Source organism: Chelmon rostratus, chromosome 3 (assembly GCF_017976325.1).
Source record: "Chelmon rostratus isolate fCheRos1 chromosome 3, fCheRos1.pri, whole genome shotgun sequence".
Taxonomy (NCBI): domain Eukaryota; kingdom Metazoa; phylum Chordata; class Actinopteri; order Chaetodontiformes; family Chaetodontidae; genus Chelmon; species Chelmon rostratus.
This window is the reverse complement of record NC_055660.1, coordinates 25,476,475-25,487,718: the sequence shown is the minus strand read 5'-3', so window position 1 is coordinate 25,487,718 and position 11,244 is coordinate 25,476,475.

The following is an 11,244-nucleotide window of genomic DNA, read 5'->3' as shown; positions in this document are numbered from 1 at the left end:
TTGTTATTTTATTATTATTTGCACAAATGCTAATGAGTGCGATAAAGAACAAGAGGGTGATAAATTAGAATAACGGTGATAGAGATCATATTAATCATATCATAGGAAAAGTGAGTGGTAGTGAGTGGGAGGTAGCATGTGCTCATAGTATGTTTATTGCAAAGGGGATGAGAGGTGAAAATGAAGAGAGTGTGTGTGGGTGTGTTTGTTGTTGCGGTTCTGTCATTTTTGAGTGAAATTTTAAAAACTATTCAGAGTTTGCCCATCAGTGAGTTCGGATTTGACATCACACAGAGATGTAGCTTCGTGGTTATTAGTTTTACCGGTGTTATTATGAATTTATGTTTCTGCTTCACTAGTGGAGGAAAGGGTTCGTTAAGATGCGGTGACAAAGTCTCCCTAAGCAGGCAGGCAGTGCTGCTACAGCGCTGAAAGTATGAGCTCCATCATTCAGCTCACTGTGGGAAAGTTACAGGTTAATGATCCCTGAAAAGTGCTCATGTCATCAAAGCTTTTCGCCGTCCTTCCAGATTTAGTATCTTGGTCTCCTTTTAGCCTCTCTTTCCTGCCTTCCCCCACTCCACCATTTGTGACAGTATCATTTCACATGCATCACAACCAAAAGGCGTCATCGCAGTTAAATATAGAATCCAACTGATCCCACCCTCATGTCACATTTGGCACGCGTGGCCTTGTCTGATGTACACTGATTCTTTTTGATCTCGACAGACTTTTTCAGAGTACTTGGACTCAAAGTGAGTCATTCCCCACCAGTTTCCCTGCCTCCACCCAGCCCTGCGCCTTCTGCCGTCACCGCCACGGTCTATTTTCAGTGGAGACTATTATAGAATGTCTGTATTACATTAGTTACATCCCTTTGTAGTGCTCATTGATGAACTGTATCTGTTTTGGCTCAGTCTTAAGCCTTGAGCCAACAGACAAACAGACATGTGATTATTAGACATTGGTTGGATGAGATAAGGAGTAGGTGGAGGCATTCTCCACTCAGACAACCACCACTGCAGAAGAGGAACACGCAACAAGATGACGTAAATAAAAGAGTGACAAAAACATCGAGAGGACATGATGGAAATATGACATTTCTGTTTGTTTCATGTATTAATGTGTGTTTAATCAGATCTGTGTGGAGCAACGAGGAGACATTCTTCTAAAAACTTTCTTAGTGAAATTGTATCAGTCTGCATGTCAAGGTGGCTTCTTTCTGTAGATACAGTCAGCATGCCTTACAGTTTACAGCCAGTTACATTTTAGCACTGAACGATTTGGCTTGAATTTTCAGGGAAAACGTCTTAAACATGAAAGAACTCTAACATCAATCAGCTGAGATAGAGACACTAACATCAGTGTGGCAAGATACTTAAAAAGAAATGATCAACTGCACAACTTTGACTACTTTACTAATTACTCAGCAGCAGAGGGATTAGCTGCATTTGGCTATTTCCCCCATACTCAGCCCAGCATTGTCTAGAGTGCCTTTAAACAGCTAAAGCCTCCACACCAGCACGCTAGATCTCCTGTTCTAACGTGCAGAAACAGAAAACAAGAAATGAGACTCTGTAGCTCATCAAGCAACCAGCGTTCAGTCTGGACGTATTTACTGAGCATCACAGGACACAGATCTCCAGATGTCGTTAGCAAGCCAGCTAACTAGACATACAACATATACAACTGGTAATAAGACAACTTTGGATTTACTGGTAGGCTTGCTTTCCTTGCTTTCCTGAAGCACGAGGAAAAAGCACAACATCTTTCAGAACTTCTCAAAGAATGAGCTCAAGGGTTTTCTTGTGGCCGCGACAAGTTAACCAGGCAAGCTAAAACAACAATCGGTAGGAAAGAGACAGGTATTAATCCTGTGCAGTCTGATGAGTGGATGAGCTGCAGCTGAGATGGCTGATTGGTAGCGGGAGACAGGTGGGGATGATCAACGTGGAAGAGGAACTGCCCAGGCCAGAAACACACACACACACACACACACACACACACACACACACACACACACACACACACACACACACACACAAAAACATGACACAGAGAGGAGAGGGGAAACACAAGGAAAAGGAACAGGAAGGCAGCAGGTTTCTAACACAGATCTAATAGACCGAGGGAGAAACTGTGGGAACTACAGCCAAAAACACATGGTCAGCTTTAGATTTGAAATGAGAATAAGGGACAGAAAGACGTCCTTCATCAGACAGTCTGGGAGGCTGACTATTATAGAGGAAACATCCACAAGCAGTTTCCACCGTGCTATACAGTGTGGGTTTGTTAACAGTGTATGAATTTTAAGATCCAAGCTAAGCTGCCCAAGTGAGCTCCTCAGTGCCAATAAACCAGAGGCAGATGATCACCAACACCAAGATTTGTAACCTCAGATTTAATCCAGGAAATTAATTTCCCCAAATTATTAGATAGCATTTCTCGATTCGTTTCAGGGCAAACAAGCAGGATTTCGGTTTTGTCCTCAATTAACTTCAAGAAACTATTGCTCATCCATTTATTTGTTGCCAAAAGACAGTTAGTAATGGAGTCTATAGCTGCAGCATCATTTGGTTTGGCAGAGATGTGCAGTTGTGTGTCATCTGCATAACTGTGGAAACACACATTGTGCTCTGTAATGATGTCACCAAGTGACAGCAGTGCTGTGGTCTGTTCTAAAGCCTGACTGCAATTCCTCCAGAATGTTATTTTCTTTAAGAAAGGAGTTAATTTGCACAGAAACTATTCCACTAACTTTTCCAGTATTTTACTGATGAATGGAAGGTTGGATATCAGCTTTTACTTGGTGAGTGCACGATCTAGGCTATTATTTAAACAAGTCAACATTTTTGGCCTCACTAGTTAACTAGTAAGGTCAAAAAGACCCTATCTAGTGTAACTAGTAGACATTTGGTCCTCACTAGTTAACTAGGAAACTGTAACATACAGTGACTAATCTCCCCAATGGACCGCATGCAATGAGGCCGGACGTACAAAGAGTTTGGCTAGTGTTCACACTGTGTTGTAAAGCCTTAAAGTGTCCGCTCTGAATAGTAATTTGAGTTTTAGCAGTACTCATTTCAGCAGGTTTTTATTTGTTTTTATTTTGTGTTATTATGAAATGGCAATAAATTGAATACATTTTAGTAGTTTAAATGTGCGACAACTCAATGGACACATTAAAACCAAAGTGAATGTTACATTAATCTTTTTATGTATGTCAATTATGCCACTACACAGAAGATTTAAAAAAAAAAGAATATTCTTGGTTTGTTTTATATTAGTAAGTTTTTTATGTTTATTATATTAATAATCTAAAATTATTCATTATATTGGAATTTATGGGAACCGAGAGACCAGCCTGTCACTGAAATCCAGGGTTATTTAAAACATTTTTTCACATCCAGACATATCAGTAAACAATATATCTTAGCTCTTAGACAGACAGATTTAATATGGTAATCAAGACCTATTAATCATGATGCAGCACTTCATAATCTCGACTCCATTGTTCACATTGACTCATGTAACAGCTCCCTCCTGCCACTGATGGGGCTTCTGTGCGCTTCTTACACAGTCAAATAGAACCAGAAGAGGGCAGCAAACAGGCTGTGCTGTTAACGGCCAGTGCTCCAGGTGTGTTGAGTCAGACTTCACATGAAGCTGCTACAGAAAGTGGTTTCACTGATGTATTTAATCGCATTTTAAGCGTGTTTGATGTTGCAAGATGGGAACAGGCATCGCAGAGGAATGAAGAAGTTGCTAAGAGCCACAAGAAACACATTTAGGTGACGATAGCAGGTAGTTAACTGTCACCTGGCCTTCTTAAATGGGCATTAGCATGAGCGTTTAGAGCTAACTTACAAAGTACATTTCAGCATTGTCCTTCTCACTGTCACTGCTAAGTGGCTTCCAGTTTCATCACGCAGCCTTTTTCACTTCCTGTAAAGCCTTAACACTGATGGTCCGTGAAAAATGGATTGCCGCCCGATAAACTTCAAACATTTAGCAACGTTGAAATTTCACAAAGACACACCTCTGCTGTTGCCACGGATATAAACTTCTGTGTATTTGCACATTAGGACTGTTTGATCCAGATAAAAGCAGCAGACCCAGAACTAGTTTTTGGCGGAAGGTCACTGTGTGGAGCTGGCGGTGACAGCACAGTTAGCTAGCTAGCTAAAGGTGCTAGCTGGCTGATGGCTGCTTTGTGCTTCAACGTTACGAACGTCAAGTTAGGAGAAAACTCAATGTGGCAGGCTTAGTAGGCTACTTTATATAAATGCAATTACTGCAAAAATTAATTTAGACATCAGGACAATACTTATGTTACGGTTCGATCAAAAAGGGAGCCAGGACCCACATGTAGACTATGGAATAGGGAATTTTATGGGGAACAAAAAACCACCTTGCGGGGAAAAAACACTAGAGCTAAGATTAAACAACTGAAAATCGCCATAACAGGAAGAAGTAACAAAGTAACCGCGAAAGGGAAAATTTACTAGGAAAAAATTTGACTAGGAGCAAAACTCAGAAGACAAAAAAACTGAAACGATCTACACTAATAAAGCTAGAGAAACAGGAGGCAGGAGATCAACTTGTCAGCAGGGAAACATGCAGGCAGCAAAGGGAATCATCTGGCACAGAGGTGAATGCCAAACAGGACTAATTAGCCTTGCTTGCCCCGCCCCTCTGCACTCAACCTGCAACAGAGAAAGAGAGAAAACAAAAGATGCACAAGGTTAGAAATAAGCACTAAGAAATAATCACAAGAATTCAGGACCACAACAACTTAAACAACATTTATTTAAATATGCCTTTTGTGCAGTGGTGTATAATTGATTGTAAATTGTAAGGAAGCCCCCACATGCTTGTCAGCACATGAATATGATAAGTTGATCACACAGTGCTTCAAGGGGGACCAGCTTGTCAGAGGGTTGGAGACACTCTGTGGACAGGGAGATAACAGCAGCAAGAATACAAGCATCACAGGAATACAGTAAAAGATTCACATGTCATGTCTATGCCTGAGGACGTAACATGAGAAACTCATAATCACGTTGTCATTCCTCATCACTCTCTCATTACGGTGTACTGTAGGTGGTGAGATAAGGTCAAGTGATCAGCCTCACAAAGAAGTAACCACAACAGGCTGAGGTAATGTACACACTGTATTGATTTTGAATGTGAGCATGCACCTGTGACCCCAACCTTGACAGAAAAATGTACAAAATAACCAAAACCTATCAGTATTTTTTTTTTCACATAAACATGGTCACACTATTGTAGGTGGGCCACATAGACAACAAAACATGATGAGGTTCACGACGCTGGGGGCTCAGACTCATAATCAAAGTTTGAACATCTGTAGTTCAATGGCAACTGAGGAAAATCAATCTGCTGATGAGGACTATGTCATATGGTCGAAAGCAGTCCAACACCTAATAAATTAACCTTGAGGTGAGACTGTTTTGTCGAATGATGCATGTGTGTTTAGTTTACACTGAATATTTTCATGATGAAATCAGAAAGATCCTGAAGTTCACCCAGAAATAAACAAAATATTTCTAGATTTGTTTTAGTATTAAAATATCCAAATGTTCTTAACAGATGTAACTTCTTCTGTTTCATCCTGACTGGAAGTACTCCTCACGGTGCTGCAGGTTGGGGTCCTTCACCTGCTCATGTTGTGCTGATCAGGCTAAAAAAAAAAAGAAATTAATGTGAAGACTGAAAAACTGAAGGGTGCAGCAATAATACATATATACCCTAATGTGATCATGCTTTAAGCTCTAAGAAGTAACAGCATTTCAGTGACAAGTGATCACAGTAGTGTCACACTGCATTTTTAGGAAAAAAAGACATCAACCAGTACTTTTCCATTTATTTCTTTCCTCAATATCAAACGGTAACAAACTGCCAAATGAATCAAATGGTGGTCAGAACACACTATTTGACTGTGTGGCAGGAAAGAACTGCCTCTAAGTCGGAACTGTGGAATAACCACAGAATGCAGGTATAGCGCAACAAAATGATAATCTTTTATTATAAATTCATAAAAAGGGATTGCAGCAAGAGATAAGTGCAAAGAGGTGCTCCCAACCAGACCGCTGCATCTCCGCTGCCCTGAACGCAGCGTCTCTGCTGCTTGCAGTCAGACACACCTGTTGTCTGTTCAGTCATTTAGTCCCATTCACAGTTTGAACACCTTGCTTAAAAAAGATCCAAACGATGATGAACACCAAGCAGTTCCCCTTTAGAAATATTGAAAGATTACTCAAGGAAACATATAAATTAATGCAAAATCACATTATGGAACTTCAAGAGAGTCTCATACAAAATTGATGACTGGAAACACTCAGAAAAACTTCCTCATGTCACAAGCAGATGCCAAAAACAGTGTCAGTGACTGTGGCATGCCTTTTGCATCCGCAGGTCAGTGGCAGCTGAGCCCGCCGATGGAAGTGGCCCTGCTCACTGCCGCTGCCACTACCTGACACACGTGAGAGCAGTTTCCATGGGAACGCAGCCGCCGAGGCCCTCCTAATACGGAGGTGGACATGTTAGATAGTTGCCAGGAGAAATATGCATGAGAAACAGGAAATGACATTGGAACTGTCACCAGGAACTGTCCAAAAGTGGGCCTAGCCTCAAACAGCTTGGAGTTGGCCTGACTCAACTTGCAATGATGGAGGTTTGTTGTTGCTAATGAGCTGGATGAAATAGAAATCCCACTATTTCATGGAGAAAGACACGATAAACACCACCCATGGAAGTAATTATTGGCAGTAGCTTTATACGTGTAAAAGTATGAGACCATTTCCTGACTGATCAATTCTTGTTACAGATCGCTTAAATTGTGCAAGAAAAATCTGACACGATTCATTTTTTTCCTAATAAGCAAAAAGCCACTTAAAGATAAGAAACAAGATGAACTTTCGATTAAATATGAGGTTTCAGTGTTTTGCAAATGACCAAATTCTGTTTCTATTTCCCTTTTACACAGTGTCCCAACTTTGTTGAAACCCGGGTTGTATGTTTTATCCATATCTCCATATTATTCAGGCACATGTGTGCAGGCCTGGTTATGTCAGAGCGTGTCAGCAATGTATCAGTGAACTATTCTGAGAATCTCAACAGTAAAATACGCAGAAAACACCCCAAACTTTTAGTGCTCAAATGTCACATTTTCCAGATGGAAGTTCGTTGTGTTTCTTTTGTCAGTTTCTGTGAGGCTTTAGTCCTCGTCAGGATGGTAAAAGTCCTCAGAAGAAGCGTTAATTTAACAGATATCATCAAGAGAAACTTGGGAAAGACTTTTAGGGTTTGTTCATGTTGAAATGATATTATATAAACGAGGAACCTGGAGACAAAACAAAGCAACCATGGAATCCTTCACATCAGTTTTCTCACAGTGACATCTCACCTCTGTCATCTCAATCAGCCAAGGCAAATCTACCTGTGTCCTCAGACGTATGGTCTGCTGTATTGTCTGCTGGGTTGTTCTGCTTGGCTGCAATGATTATATAGAATATAATATTCTTTTTATTCCAGCGCGTCTTAATAATATTCTGGTAAAAAAAATCCGTCATCATAATACGTGTAATTTTTCTAACCAACCCAGAAGCCTCCTCCATATGAACCGCATGTGCGTGATGTGCAAGCTGTAACATGGTACGATATAAACTAAAACAGCAAAGCATGTATATGTCTGTTTCAAGCTTGTATGAGTCTCATAGCTCTCTATGAATTAAGGTAAGAGTGAGACACACATATTTGTATATCAATTATATACAAGTTTGCTGCCCTTGAAATCTCTGCAGATCAACATTATTATGCAAAACAGATTCACAGTAGTGCTCAATTACCAATTCATTTGCTCAGAACCCATCATCCTGAATGGGTCACAAATTAATGTCTACTGTTGTGGCCTTGAGTGTCAAAATCTTATTTGAATAGCTTTCTTATTTTAGATTACATGGGCCCCGTAATATGATAGTATAATAAACTTAATTTGTATAGCACCTTTCATACAGGAATTGCAGCTCAAAGTGCTTTACAAGAAAGATCTTTGGGGAGTAATTGCCAAATGCTGCATTCCCAATTTTCTTTCAGTCGTTGCTGGAAACCTCCAATAAACCATCAGCAGATGATCACAGTCAAATAATAAATAAAAATAAAAATAATAAATGAGTTAGCAATGTAGCTTGTTGCTAGTCCATTAAGGGCTTTGTATACAAGGAGGAGGACCTTAAAATCAATTCTGAATGTTACAGGAAGTCAGTGCAGAGCAGCTCAAACTGACTAATGTGCTCTCTTGGTTCAGGTTAACATCGAAGCTGCAGAGTTTTGAGAGAGCTAAAGTCTCTCAGGGTTTTTATTTCAGGTGGCCAGTAAATACTGTTTTACATCAAACAATTTTGAAATAAAGGCATGAATCAGTTTTTCAGCATCTTTTGGAAATAATTGTACATTAGCTCTGTTTCTAAGGTAAAAAAGAAAGAAAGTTTTTGCCACCTTGTTGATTTGGGTCTTGAATCTTAGATCTTAATCAACACCAAGACTTCTAACCTTATCATTAGCTAGGGAGCTAATTTCCCCAGATTAAAAAACAGCATTTCTCTTCTTGTTTTAGGGCCGACTGGTATGATTATAGTTTTGTCCTCATTTAACTTGAAAAAGAAATTATTGCTCATCCATTTATTTATTGCCAAAAAACACTTAGTAATGGAGTCTATAACTGCAGCATCATTTGGTTCAGCACAGATGTACGGTTGTGTATCATCTGCGTAAAAACTGAAACACACATTGTGCTCTCTGATGTCACCAAGTGGCAGCATGTATAGTGAGGACAGTAATGGACCGAGGCAGCTGCCTGCAACCCCAAAACAGATGTCATGTTTCTCAGACGTGATCTGGAGTATAACTTTCTCCCTTTGATGTATGTTTTAAACCAGTTTAACACACAGAAAGACTAACCAACTGTTCAAGACTATTGATTAAGATATCATGGTCAATCGTATCAAATGCTGCACTCAGATCTAAAAAGATTATTTTCATCAGAATTTAGTCTGAGGTTGCTGAATATTTTAGTAAGACCATGGCAAATAAAACAAAGTGTAGGGTCCCTTGAAAATATTAAATGTAGGATATATATAAATATACATATATATGTACATATATATATATGTATATATACATATATACGTATATACATATAATTCTGATATAATTCTGAATGTTACATGTATATATATATATACATACATATATGTATATATCCACACACACTGCTCGAAAAAATAAAGGGAACATTTAAACAACACAATGTAACTTCAAGTCAATCACACTTCTGTGAAATCAAACTGTCCACTTAGGAAACAACACTGATTGATAATCAATTTCACATGCTGTTGTGCAAATGGAATAGACAAAAAAATAGAAATTACAGGCAATTAGCAAGACACCCCCAATGAAGGAGTGGTTCTGCAGGTGGTGACCACAGACCACTTCTCAGTTCCTGTGCTTTCTGGCTGATGTTTTGGTCACTTTTAAATGCTTGCGGTGCTTTCACTCTAGTGGTAGCATGAGACGGAGTCTACAACCCACAGTGGCTCAGGTAGTGCATCTCATCCAGGATGGAACATCAATGCGAGCTGTGGCAAGAAGGTTTGCTGTGTCTGTCAGCGTAGTGTCCAGGGCATGGAGGCGCTACCAGGAGACAGGCCAGTACATCAGGAGACGTGGAGGAGGCCGTAGGAGGGCAACAACCCAGCAGCAGGACCGCTACCTCCGCCTTTGTGCAGGGAGGAACAGGAGGAGCACTGCCCAAAATGATCTCCAGCGGGCCACAAATGTGCATGTGTCTGCTCAAACGTTTAGAAACAGACTCCGTGAGGGTGGTATGAGGGCCCGATGTCCACAGGTGGGGGTTGTGCTTACAGCCCAACACCGTGCAGGACGTTTGGCATTTACCAGAAAACACCAAGATTGGCAAATTCGCCACTGGCGCCCTGTGCTCTTGACAGATGAAAGCAGGTTCACACTGAGCACATGTGACAGACGTGAAGAGTCTGGAGACTCCGTGGAGAGCGTTCTGCTGCCTGCAACATCCTCCAGCATGACCGGTTTGGCAGTGGGTCAGTAATGGTGTGAGGTGGCATTTCTTTGGGGGGCCGCACAGCCCTCCATGTGCTCGCCAGAGGTAGTCTGACTGCCATTAGGTACCGAGATGAGATCCTCAGACGCCTTGTAAGACCATATGCCGGTGCGGTTGGCCCTGGGTTCCTCCTAATGCAAGAAAATGCTAGACCTCATGTGGCTGGAGTGTGTCAGCACTTCCTGCAACACGAAGGCACTGATGCTGGGGACTGGCCCGCCCGTTCTCCAGACCTGAATCCAATTGAGCACATCTGGGACATCATGTCTCGCTCCATCCACCAACACCACGTTGCACCACAGACTGTCCAGGAGTTGGCGGATACTTTAGTCCAGATCTGGGAGGACATCCCTCAGGAGATCATCCACCACCTCATCAGGAGCATGCCCAGGCATTGTAGGGAGGTCATACAGGCACGTGGAGGCCACACACACTACTGAGCCTCATTATGACTTGTTTGAAGGACATTGCATCAAAGTTGGATCAGCCTGCAGTGTGTTTTTCCACTTTAATTTTGAGTGTGACTCCAAATCCAGACCTCCATGGATTAATAAATTTAATTTCCTTTGATAATTTTTGTGTGATCAGCACACTCAACTACGTTAAGAACAAAGTATTTAATAAGAATATTTCATTCATTCAGATCTAGGATGTGTTATTTTAGTGTTCCCTTTATTTTTTTGGGCAGTGTATATATATGTATACACACACACACACACACACACTTAAATACATATATACTTTATATGTATATATACTGTATGTATATATGTATAAGTGCACTAAATCTGTAATCTTCATTCCTTCCCTCTCTCTTTTATTTCAATCTGGAGGCTGCTTTACAATTATTGAAAGGGCGAACAATAACTATAATAACTGGCAATAAAATGTACAATAAACCAGCTCACACAAATCTGACACAACCAAAAATCACCAACGTTATAAACATCAAAGAATACTGTCTGAATGACAATGCTTAACAGTTGCGGTACTGTGAAGTGTATGCTGTTGAATAGAGCTGGTGCTGTGGAAGAGTTCAGTCTTAACAGTTAAAGTGGTCTTAAGAGTGTCGTGGTTCTCTC